Genomic DNA, 12474 nt, shown 5'->3' with positions numbered 1-12474 from the left:
AGTGAGAGGGGTCAGGGGTTGCGTGGCGTCTCCCAGAGGCGTCCAAGGCATCGAGGGGGAGCGGCAAGCAGGAGGTGGCTGATGTCTACTACACAACCTTCTTCTTGTAGACGTTGTTGAGCCTCCAAGTGCAGAGGTTTGTAGGACAGTAGCAAATTTCTCTCAAGTGGATGACCTAAGGTTTATCAATCCGTGGGAGCTGTAGGATGAAGACGGTCTCTCTAAAACAACCCTGCAACCAGATAACAAAGAGTCTCTTGTGTCCCCAACACACCCAATACAATGGTAAATTGTATAGGTGCACTAGTTCGGCGAAGAGATGGTGATACAAGTGCAATATGGATGGTAGATATAGGTTTTTGTAATTTGAAAATATAAAAACAGCAAGGTAACAAGTTGTAAAAGTGAGCACAAACGGTATTGCAATGCTAGGAAACAAGGCCTAGGGTTCATACTTTCACTAGTGCAAGTTCTCTCAACAATAATAACATAATTGGATCATATAACTATCCCTCAACATGCAACAAAGAGTCACTCCAAAGTCACTAATAGCGGAGAACAAACGAAGAGATTAATGTAGGGTACGAAATCACCTCAAAGTTATCCTTACTGATCGATCTATTCAAGAGTCCGTACTAAAATAACACGAAGCTATTCTTTCCGTTCAATCTATCGTAGAGTTCGTACTAGAATAACACCTTAAGACACAAATAAACCAAAACCCAAATGTCACCTAGATACTCCAATGTCACCTCAAGTATCCGTGGGTATGATTATATGATATGCATCACACAATCTCAGATTCATCTATTCAACCAACACAAAGAACTTCAAAGAGTGCCCCAAAGTTTCTACCGGAGAGTCAAGACGAAAACGTGTGCCAACCCCTATGCATAAGTTCATTGAACCCGCAAGTTGATCACCAAAACATACATCAAGTAGATCACGTGAATATCCCATTGTCACCACAGATAAGCACCGCAAGACATACATCAAGTGTTCTCAAATCCTTAAAGACTCAATCCAACAAGACAACTTCAAGGGGAAAACTCAATTCATCACAAGAGAGTAGAGGGGGAGAAACATCATAAAATCCAACTATAATAGCAAAGCTCGCGATACATCAAGATCGTATCACCTCAAGAACACGAGAGCGAGAGATCGAACACATAGCTACTGGTACATACCCTCAGCCCCGAGGGTGAACTACTCCCTCCTCGTCATGTAGAGCGTCGGGATGATGAAGATGGCCACCGATGAGGGATCCCCCCTCCGGCAGGGTGCCGGAACAGGGTCCCGATTGGTTTTTGGTGGCTACAGAGGCTTGCGGCGGCGGAACTACCGATCTATTGCGTTCCCCGATGTTTTTAGGGTATATGGGCATATATAGGCGAAAGAAGTCGGTCAGGGGAGCCATGAGGGGCCCACAAGGGTGGGGGGTGCGCCCAGGGGGGGCAAGCGCGCCTTCCTGCCTCGTGGCCACCTCGAAGCTTCCCTGACGTCTAGTCCAAGTCTCCTGGATTGCTTCCGTTCCAAAAATAACTCTCCCAAAGGTTTCATTCCGTTTGGACTCCATTTGATATTCCTTTTCTTTGAAACACTGAAATAGGCAAGAAAACAACAATTTGGGCTGGGCCTCCGGTAAATAGGTTAGTCCCAAAAATAATAGAAAAGTGTATAATAAAGCCCGTAAACATCCAAAACAGATAATATAATAGCATGGAACAATAAAAAAAATTATAGATACGTTGGAGACGTATCAGCATCCCCAAGCTTAATTCCCGCTCGTCCTCGAGTAGGTAAATCATAAAAACAGAATTTTTGATGTGGAATGCTGCCTAGCATATTCTTCAATGTAATTTTCTTTATTGTGGCATGAATGTTCAGATCCGAAAGATTCAAGATAAAAGTTTAGTATTGACATAAAAATAATAATACTTCAAGCATACTAACAAAGCAATCATATCTTCTCAAAATAACATGGCCAAAGAAAGTTATCCCTACAAAATCATATAGTCTGGCTATGCTCTATCTTCACCACACAAAGTATTTAAATCATGCACAACCCTGATGACAAGCCAAGCAATTGTTTCATACTTTTGATGTTCTCAAACTTTTTCAATCTTCACGCAATATATGAGCATGAGCCATGGATATAGACTATAGGTGGAATAGAATGGTGGTTGTGGAGAAGACAAAAAGGAGAAGATAGTCTCACATCAACTAGGCGTATCAACGGGCTATGGAGATGCCCATTAATAGATATCAATGTGAGTGACTAGGGATTGCCATGCAATGGATGCACTAGAGCTATAAGTGTATGAAAGCTCAACAAAAGAAACTAAGTGGGTGTGCATCCAACTCGCTTGCTCACGAAGACCTAGGGCATTTTGAGGAAGCCCATCATTGGAATATACAAGCCAAGTTCTATAATGTAAAATTCCCACTAGTATATGAAAGTGACAACATAGGAGACTCTCTATCATGAAGATTATGGTGCTACTTTGACGCACAAGTGTGGTAAAAGGATAGTAGCATTGTCCCTTCTCTCTTTTTCTCTCATTTTTTTGTCTTTTTTGTTTGGGCCTTTTCTCTTTTTTTATGGCCTCTTTTTTTAGTCTGGAGTCTCATCCCGACTTGTGGGGGAATAGTCTCCATCATACTTTCCTCACCGGGACAATGCTCTAATAATGATGATCATCACACTTTTATTTACTTACAACTCAATAAATACAACTCGTTACTTAGAACAAAATATGACTCTATATGAATGCCTCCAGTGGTGTACCGGGATGTGCAATGACTCATGAGTGACATGTATGTATGAAGGTGGCTTTGCCACAAATACGATGTCAACTACATGATCATGCAAAGCAATATGACAATTATGAAGCGTGTCATAATAAACGGAACGGTGGTAAGTTGCATGGCAATATATCTCGGAATGGCTATGAAAATGCCATAATAGGTAGGTATGGTGGCTGTTTTGAGGAAGGTATATGGTGGGTATATGATACCGGCGAAAGGTGCACGGTATTAGAGAGGCTAGCAATGGTGGAAGGGTGAGAGTGCGTATAATCCATGGACTCAACATTAGTCATAAAGAACTCACATACTTATTGCAAAAATCTATTAGTTATCGTAACAAAGTACTACGCGCATGCTCCTAGGGGGATAGATTGGTAGGAAAAGACCATCGCTCATCCCCGACCGCCACTCACAAGGAAGACAATCAATAAATAAATCATGCTCCGACTTCATCACATAACGGTTCACCATACGTGCATGCTACGGGAATCACAAACTTTAACACAAGTATTTCTCAAATTCACAACTACTCCACTAGCATGACTCTAATATCACCATCTTCATATCTCAAAACAATCATCAAGTATCAAACTTCTCATAGTATTCAATGCACTTTATATGAAAGATTTTATTATACCCATCTTGGATGCCCATCATATTAGGACTAATTTTATAACCTAAGCAAATTAACATGCTGTTTAAGACTCTCAAAATAATATAAGTGAAGCATGACAGTTCATATATTTCTTCAAAATAAATCCACCGCCGTGCTCTAAAAGGATATAAGTGAAGCACTAGAGCAAACGGCAAACTACGCCGAAAGATATAAGTGAAGATCAATGAGTAGTTTAATAATTATGCAACTATGTGAAGACTCTCTAACATTTAAGAATTTCAGATCTTGGTATTTTATTCAAACAGCAAGCAAAACAAAAGAAAATAAAATGACGCTCCAAGCAAAACACATATCATGAGGTGAATAAAAATATAGCGCCAAGTAAAGTTACCAATGAACGAAGACGAAAGAGGGGATGCCAGAGGGGATGCCATCCGGGGCATCCCCAAGCTTAGGCTCTTGGTTATCCTTGAATATTACCTTGGGGTGCCTTGGGCATCCCCAAGCTTAGGATCTTGCCACTCCTTATTCCATAGTCCATCGAATCTTTACCCAAAACATGAAAACTTCACAACACAAAACTTAACAGAAAACTCGTAAGCTCCGTTAGTATAAGAAAATAAATCACCACTTAGGTACTGTTGTGAACCCATTCTTTATTTATATTGGTGTAATATCTACTGTATTACAACTTATCTATGGTTCATACCCTCCGATACTACTCATAGATTCATCAAAATAAGCAAACAACACATAGAAAACAGAATCTGTCAAAAACAGAACAAACTGTAGTAATCTATATCAAACGTATACTTCTGGAACTCCAAAACTTCTGCCAAAATAGGACGACCTAGATAATTTGATTATTGATCTACTGCAATTGTAATCAGGATTTTATCACTTTCTGGTGATTTTTAACAATTATTTTCATGAGTAGAAAGTTTCTATCTTTTTCAGCAAGATCAAATAATTATCATCCAAGAAGATCCTATAGGTCTTACTTGGCACAAACACTAATTAAGACATAAAACCACATCTAACCAGAGGCTAAATGAAATATTTATTACTAAAAAGAACCAAAAATCAAGAAACAAAAATAAAATTGGGTTGCCTCCCAACAAGCACTATCGTTTAACGCCCCAAGCTAGGCATGATGATTTCAATGATGCTCACATAAAAGATAAGAATTGAGACATAAAGAGAGCATCATGAAGAATATGACTAGCACATTTAAGTCTAACCCACTTCCTACGCATAGGGATTTTGTGAGCAAACAACTTGTGGGAACAATAATCAACTAGCATAGGAAGGCAAAACAAGCATAACTTTAAAACTTTAAGCACATAGAGAGGAAACTTGATATTATTGCAAATCCTACAAGCATATGTTCCTCCCTCATAATAATTTTCAGTAGCATCATGAATGAATTCAACAATATAACCATCACATAAAGCATTATTCTCATGATGCACAAGCATATAAATTTTACTACTCTCCACATAAGAAAAATTCTTCTCATGAATAAAAGTGGGAGCAAACTCAACAAAATAACTATCATGTGATTGAAAATTAAGATCGAGATGACAAGTTTCATGGTTATCATTATTTTTTATAGCATACGTGTCATCACAATAATCATCATAGATAGGAGGCATGCTTTCATCATAGTAAATTTGCTCATCAAAGCTTGGGGGACAAAAAATATCATCTTCATCAAACATAGCTTCCCCAAGCTTGTGGCTTTGCATATCATTAGCATCATGGGTATTCAAAGAATTCATACTAACAACATTGCAATCGTGCTCATCATTCACATATTTTACGCCAAGCATTCTATGTAATTCTTCTTCTAGTACTTGACATAATTTTCCTTGCCATCATTTTCACGAAAGATATTAAAAAGATGAAGCATACGAGGCACCCTTAATTCCATTTTTTTGTAGTTTTATTTTATAAACTAAACTAGTGATAAAACAAGAAACAAAAAGATTCGATTGCAAGATCTAAAGATATACCTCCAAGCACTAACCTCCCTGGCAACGGCGCCAGAAAAGAGCTTGATGTCTACTACACAACCTTCTTCTTGTAGACGTTGTTGGGCCTCCAAGTGCAGAGGTTTGTAGGACAGTAGCAAATTTCCCTCGAGTGGATGACCTAAGGTTTATCAATCCGTGGGAGGTGTAGGATGAAGATGGTCTCTCTCAAACAACCCTGCAACCAAATAACAAAGAGTCTCTTGTGTCCCCAACACACCCAATACAATGGTAAATTGTATAGGTGCACTAGTTCGGCGAAGAGATGGTGATACAAGTGCAATATGGATGGTAGATATAGGTTTTTGTAATCTGAAAATATAAAAACAGCAAGGTAACAAGTGGTAAAAGTGAGCACAAACGGTATTGCAATGCTAGGAAACAAGGCCTAGGGTTCATACTTTCACTAGTGCAAGCTCTCTCAACAATAATAACATAATTGGATCATATAACTATCCCTCAACATGCAACAAAGAGTCACTCCAAAGTCACTAGTAGCGGAGAACAAATGAAGAGATTATTGTAGGGTACGAAACCACCTCAAAGTTATCCTTTCTCATCGATCTATTCAAGAGTCCGTAGTAAAATAACATGAAGCTATTCTTTCCGTTCAATCTATCATAGAGTTCATACTAGAATAACACCTTAAGACACAAATCAACCAAAACCCTAATGTCACCTAGATACTCCAATTTCACCTCAAGTATCCATGGGTATGATTGTACGATATGCATCACACAATCTCAGATTCATCTATTCAACCAACACAAAGAACTTCAAAGAGTTCCCCAAAGTTTCTACCGGAGAGTCAAGACGAAAACGTGTGCCAAGCCCTATGCATAAGTTCATTGAACCCGCAAGTTGATCACCAAAACATACATCAAGTAGATCACGTGAATATCCCATTGTCACCACAGATAAGCATGACAAGACATACATCAAGTGTTCTGAAATCATTATAGACTCAATCCGGCAAGACAACTTCAAGGGGAAAACTCAATTCATCACAAGAGAGTAGAGGGGGAGAAACATCATAAAATCCAACTATAATAGCAAAGCTCGCGATACATCAAGATCGTATCACCTCAAGAACACGAGAGAGAGAGAGATCAAACACATAGCTACTGGTACATACCCTCAGCCCTGAGGGTGAACTACTCCCTCCTCGTCATGGAGAGCGCCAGGATGATGAAGGTGGCCACCAATGAGGGATCCCCCCCTCCGGCAGGGTGCCAGAACAGGGTCCCGATTGGTTTTTGGTGGCTACAGAGGCTTGCGGCGGTGGAACTCCCGATATATTGTGTTCCCCGATCTTTTTAGGGTATATGGACATATATAGGCGAAAGAAGTCGGTCAGGGGAGCCACGAGGGGCCCACGAGGGTGGGGGCGCGCCCAGGGGGCATGCGCGCCTCCCTGCCTCATGGCCACCTCGAAGCTTCCCTGACGTCTACTCCGAGTCTCCTGGATTGCTTCCATTCCAAAAATAACTCTCCTGAAGGTTTCATTCCGTTTGGACTCTGTTTGATATTCCTTTTCTTCGAAACACCGAAATAGGCAAGAAAACAGCAATTTGGGCTGGGCCTCCGGTTAATAGGTTAGTCCCAAAAATAATATAGAAGTGTATAACAAAGCCCATAAACATCCAAACCAGATAATATAATAGCATGGAACAATAAAAAATTATAGATACGTTGGAGACGTATCAGTGGCCGCGCGCACGCCCGGCGTCCTTCTGTCGCGAGGAAGACGACAGGGGGGAGGCCAGTGGGCTGGGCCGCACAGTGCTGGACCTGCACAGGAGCTGGGCCAGTTGGTGGGCGCCAGGTTACTCCTTCTCTCTCTCTCTTTTATATTTCTTCTCTATTTCTGTTATTTTGTTTTGATTTAGTTTGGAAACTAAACCATTTTAAAACTTTCTATAAATTTTTATGTGAGCTCAGAGAGCTAGTCCAAGGTCACATGCAAACTTACAAAATATTTGAACATTATTTCTTATATAACAGAAATAATTCCAACCCAAATATATTATTGATTTAAATCAAAGGCCCAAAATAAATTATTTCTGTGACTCCAAAAATATTGGTTTGAATTTCACCTCATGCCAATATTTTCATAGAATAAGAGGAACATTTTCTTGGACTCATTTGATGAGATTTAAATGTTGGTTATTTTTAGAGGTTTTCTAAGGCTTTTGAAAATTCCTCCATTCAAATTTCATTTGAATTTAAACATGATGCTCACATGGAAGCTAGCATAGGTCGGACCAGAATCAGGGATGTGACAACTCACCCCCACTAAACAAGAATCTCGTCCCGAGATTCAAGTGTAGGGAAAGATGAAGGGGGAACGCAAACTAACACAATCTTCATGATCCAGGTGGCACTTCATAAGAACATTGATTCGATCACCATCATTGTCTCGATGTCTTGCCCCAAGAACTCCAACTAACATGACAACGGGAGGAAAGAGAAAACTCTAGAAGGATCGATCTTATCGAAGATCGAACAACTCAAGATCAACTCATGGAGTGAGACGCTGAAACAACTCTCGAGCTGAGACACCAAGCATACGTCCAGAGGGATGGAGTGAAACACATGACAAAGGTTCACTAGGTAGGCTACAATTCCACACCTAAGAGGGTGGTGAACGGTTGCCAACGTAGCGAGGAGTTGAGTTGCCATGACACCAAAACGATACATCTTGGAGGAGGGTGACCCGTAGAATCATCCCTTAAGTGGCAAAAAGAATTACTTTTGATTTAGAGAACATTGAAATTCTCTATACCAACCTGAGGCAATTCACCAACAATCGTTTGGCGGGGTACGAAAGTATGGCATAACCGGACTAGAATGGATGATGTGGTCTACCTTGTTGAAGAGAACGCAAGGAATGATTTTGCGTATCATCGGAAATGGATGGGACCCATGGTAAGTCCACTTTTGAAGATGATCCTAGACATCAATTACTGAGAGGGGCAGCCCATGGGAAATTGGCACAATGGCGGTGCAAGCTGAGAACAAAATGCAAATATTGGGGATTTTCCAACCATCATATCTGCCTGAGATTCAGATCTGGTTGGTAACAGGATACTTCAGACTCGGCATGTCTGAAAAGAAAGTTTGCAACACAAACCAACGAGATGACGTTGTGAGATTCTCGGGAAATGAACTACGATAGCAAGCTCCAAAACATGAGCTCGTTTTGCTACATACATGTGAACACGCTATTCCAGACAAGCATGACCACATAGTAGTCTTACAACAAAACACAACCGAGTTCTGGTTGGCAACCATCATCGAGGATATCGAAGCCCTTGCATAAGTCCGGATCCTAAGAAGGAACTTCTTCTCCTTGAACAAATCAATCAGTGGCTTGGTGTGCTAGGAAACACATATAGAATGGAGGCGGCCAGCCTATCAAACCATAGAGTACTTCAAACATATGCGTGACTAACTTGGGATGATTCTAGAGGAAGCAAAAACAAGCTTTCTCGAATTCACGGCGGCAACTTACATCAAATGCACGTGAATTAGAGGAAGTCACTCCTTTCATCCAAACGTATACCTCATGAGTGGAACATGAAGGCAATGCTTACAAAGTTTCCAATGCTAGCTTTAATGTTCAACACGAGTCATGGAGAAGATAAGAATGTTGCCGATGGGCTCAACAACAATTTATCAAAATTCCAATGGAGATGGAATTCCACAACTATGTGAACAAGGTGATAGCATTGGTCAGACCCAAAAGATATAGTGGTGTATGCTCGAGGAAACAACCACGAGTAAGACAACATTACGAATATCGTTGGTTCTGATTTGATTTGAGGATAGCCCATACTCGAATCAAAGATTGGATAAGATGATAGGTCCATTAACTGGTCACGAGGGTCAATCAATGAAAATACCATCTTTCTTCAACACACATACAAGATGTCCCCTAAAATGAACTAAGTCGGATAAAGCTTTTATCTTCCAACTCTCCAAGTTATTGTTTAGCTTATCCAACTAGTTCAGGGGTAACCCACACAGATCCTTGGAGAAAGGGTTTTTTATGGAAAAACCAACTTGATCACGAACTCAATATAGCGGTCACGTGACAACCTGGTAATACTTTCGAGAAGATATCCGGAAAATCACGAACCACCAATATGTCTCTAAGCTCGAGAACAATCTTGCTTTTCAGGGCAAGACGATATGATCAAATAAGCAAGGGATTGAATAATCCTAACTCATTGATCAAAGAGTGCACCAGAAATAAGGACTAGGTAGCACAATCTATCCTAGAACCGTGATTCGATATCCAACACGATAAGAATGAGAGTATTGTCCATTAACTACCAAGCAACGGAGTTGCTAGGAGTATTGATTTCACACATGACGATTCACTTGTCGGCATTCCGGTTACAACAACACGGAACCAAGGAATGAACAATGATGGCAAGAAGTAGCACCAAATCAAGAATTCATAAGTGGTGGTGCAATTCTCATGACATTCTTGATATAAAAATGGTAATACTCCAAGGTAGAACAGAATCAAAAGCTGGATTGGCATTTGATTTGCGGATTACAACTGCTTTGACCCCATCCTGGATATGGATGAGGTACTGGAGTTTGTTTCTCCTAGTCATTCCAAAATAGAATGGCCTGACGGACCACAAGAATATTAGACTTTGATGAACGAATGCAATGATATACCCTCGACTATCAATTGATAGACGAAGGTCAGAAACAGCTAAGGAGGGACAACTCAAGGAACATACGATTTTCTGAGTTGTGGGTGCATAGATTAGCATGTCGAACGAGTTCAACATATTTGTTCCGGATAACCCATGCAGAAAGGTAGAACTGGCAAAGTCACAACATGGAATTGAGAACTCATCAAGAGCACTCTGGTTGTGATCTTTCGGTTAAACGAGGAACTTCTGCCATAAGTAGTTCATGGTATTTGGAAGAAGGAAATACCACGGACCTCGAGGACTATCGCAAAGGTTACTAATATCCTAAAGGTACAAGCAACACTATCAACACGAGGTAAGTAGAGTGAATCTTGGGTCAAGAACCCAGGAGTATAATACCTACTACTAAATGGCATCACGGGATGCTTTCGAGAATGGTGGCCAGAATCATCACACCGGGAACACAAAACATGGCTAGATTACTAGATGACTCCCTAAAACACCTAGGGTCATAATAATAGCTCCAACATATATGTCGAGGCAACAGAGTACCTCAACTTACCGATTAGTGTGATTAATCTGGCCCAAATGGACATCAGGAACATAGAGGAATGATTGCAAGTGCATCAGACTATCTAGAAACCTGGGATGACTCTGACATCATAACGGCTGTAAATGCTCAAAAAAATTGAGACATCCTGCAAAATAGTGGCATGACCACTCAGCATCACAATATCAAGGTTCTGAGGCCAGCTATGAATACACCAAAGTAGTAGAAACTGAACTAAGACTTGAATCCATCAATCCTATAAGTCTATGGATTAGTAACACGTCATCCTGATAGATAGATGAGCAGGCCTAGTTCTTAATCCCCGTAGAAAAGAAGAGGTTGACTCAGATCAGAAGGGCATAAGGTAAAGAAGTAGAAAGAGCCTTACGTTCCCTTCCACAATCAATTCCCTTACATAACTAAAGAATTTCTAGACTCAACTTCGACCAGTTTTGCTTGGTAATCCTACAGGCAGTCAGGCTCTGATACCAAAGCTGTCAGGACCCCGATCCTAAGCCACGTCGATCTAACATGTAACACATCATATCACTTTGCGGCCTCACGCACGGTATTTCCACGGGTGCCACCTTACCTGGCCCGGGACCATTTGTGCCTTTTGGCTCACGTATATGATAGTGTCGCTAGCACCCATATGACAGAGAACCCGGGCAGACATGACTAGTCATGAACCCAAAGTGGCACTAACTTACAGGGACATGCATACATGACCCGGCAACGAACGTGTCGGTCATCAGCGAGTGAATTCGGGCTGTAGCAACTGGGCTAGCGGGACTCCGGAAATCCGGGCTGTAGCAGGCTGACAGGACTCCGAAAGACACCGCGTGACATTTCCCCGAAGGGACAGACACAGGATCGAAGAAGGACACATGCCGGCCAGTCTAAGTGTTCCGGAGCAGTAGGAACTGGGCTAACAAGACTCCGGTAAACCGGGCTGTAGCAAACTACCATGGCTCAGTGGAAGCACTAGACTACATTTCCCCATAAGAGAGGCTACCAAGGATAGACAACTAGGTTGTCGAATCCCACACATACCAAGCATTTCAATCATACACACAATATGCTCGATATGTGTAAATACAACATGGCATCACAACAAAACTCTACGACTCAAAGTATTTATTCATTAGGCTCCGAAGAGCCAGATATTACAAACATGGGTCTCATGACCCAACATTCAGGGCATACAAGCAATAGCACATGCAGAAGCTTATCTTGTCTGAGTACAGACAACTACAAAAGGAAAAGGCTGAGAAGCCTGACTATCTACAAGACCCTGCCGAGGGCACAAGATCGTAGCTGAGGTAACAAGCTAAGCGTCGAAGTTCACGCGGAACTACTAGCGAGACTGAAGTCTCTCTGCAAAAACATAAATTAAGCAAACGTGAGTACAAATGTACCCAGCAAGACTTACATCAGAACTAGCTACATATGCATCGGTATCAACAAAGGGGGTGGTGGAGTTTAACTGCGGCAAGCCAGCTTTGACTCGGTGGCTATCCTAATCTACGACTGCGAGTAACTCTTTTGAGGTGGCGCACACGAGTCCACATATTCACCATATCAATACACCACTATGGATCCGCTCCCGTCTCCCTACGAGAACGCCATCCATAGCACTCACGCTTATCTTGCGCATTTTAGAGTATCCACTTTCACTTGTCTATGAACTGTACAGGCAACCCAGAAATCCTTTACCGCGGACATGGCTATTCGAATAGATCATTTATAACCCTGCAGGGGTGTACTTCTTCACACACGCTCTCGCCACTT

Source organism: Triticum aestivum, chromosome 4D, assembly GCF_018294505.1.
Source record: "Triticum aestivum cultivar Chinese Spring chromosome 4D, IWGSC CS RefSeq v2.1, whole genome shotgun sequence".
Classification (NCBI taxonomy): Eukaryota; Viridiplantae; Streptophyta; class Magnoliopsida; order Poales; family Poaceae; genus Triticum; species Triticum aestivum.
Note: the sequence above shows the minus strand (reverse complement) of the source record.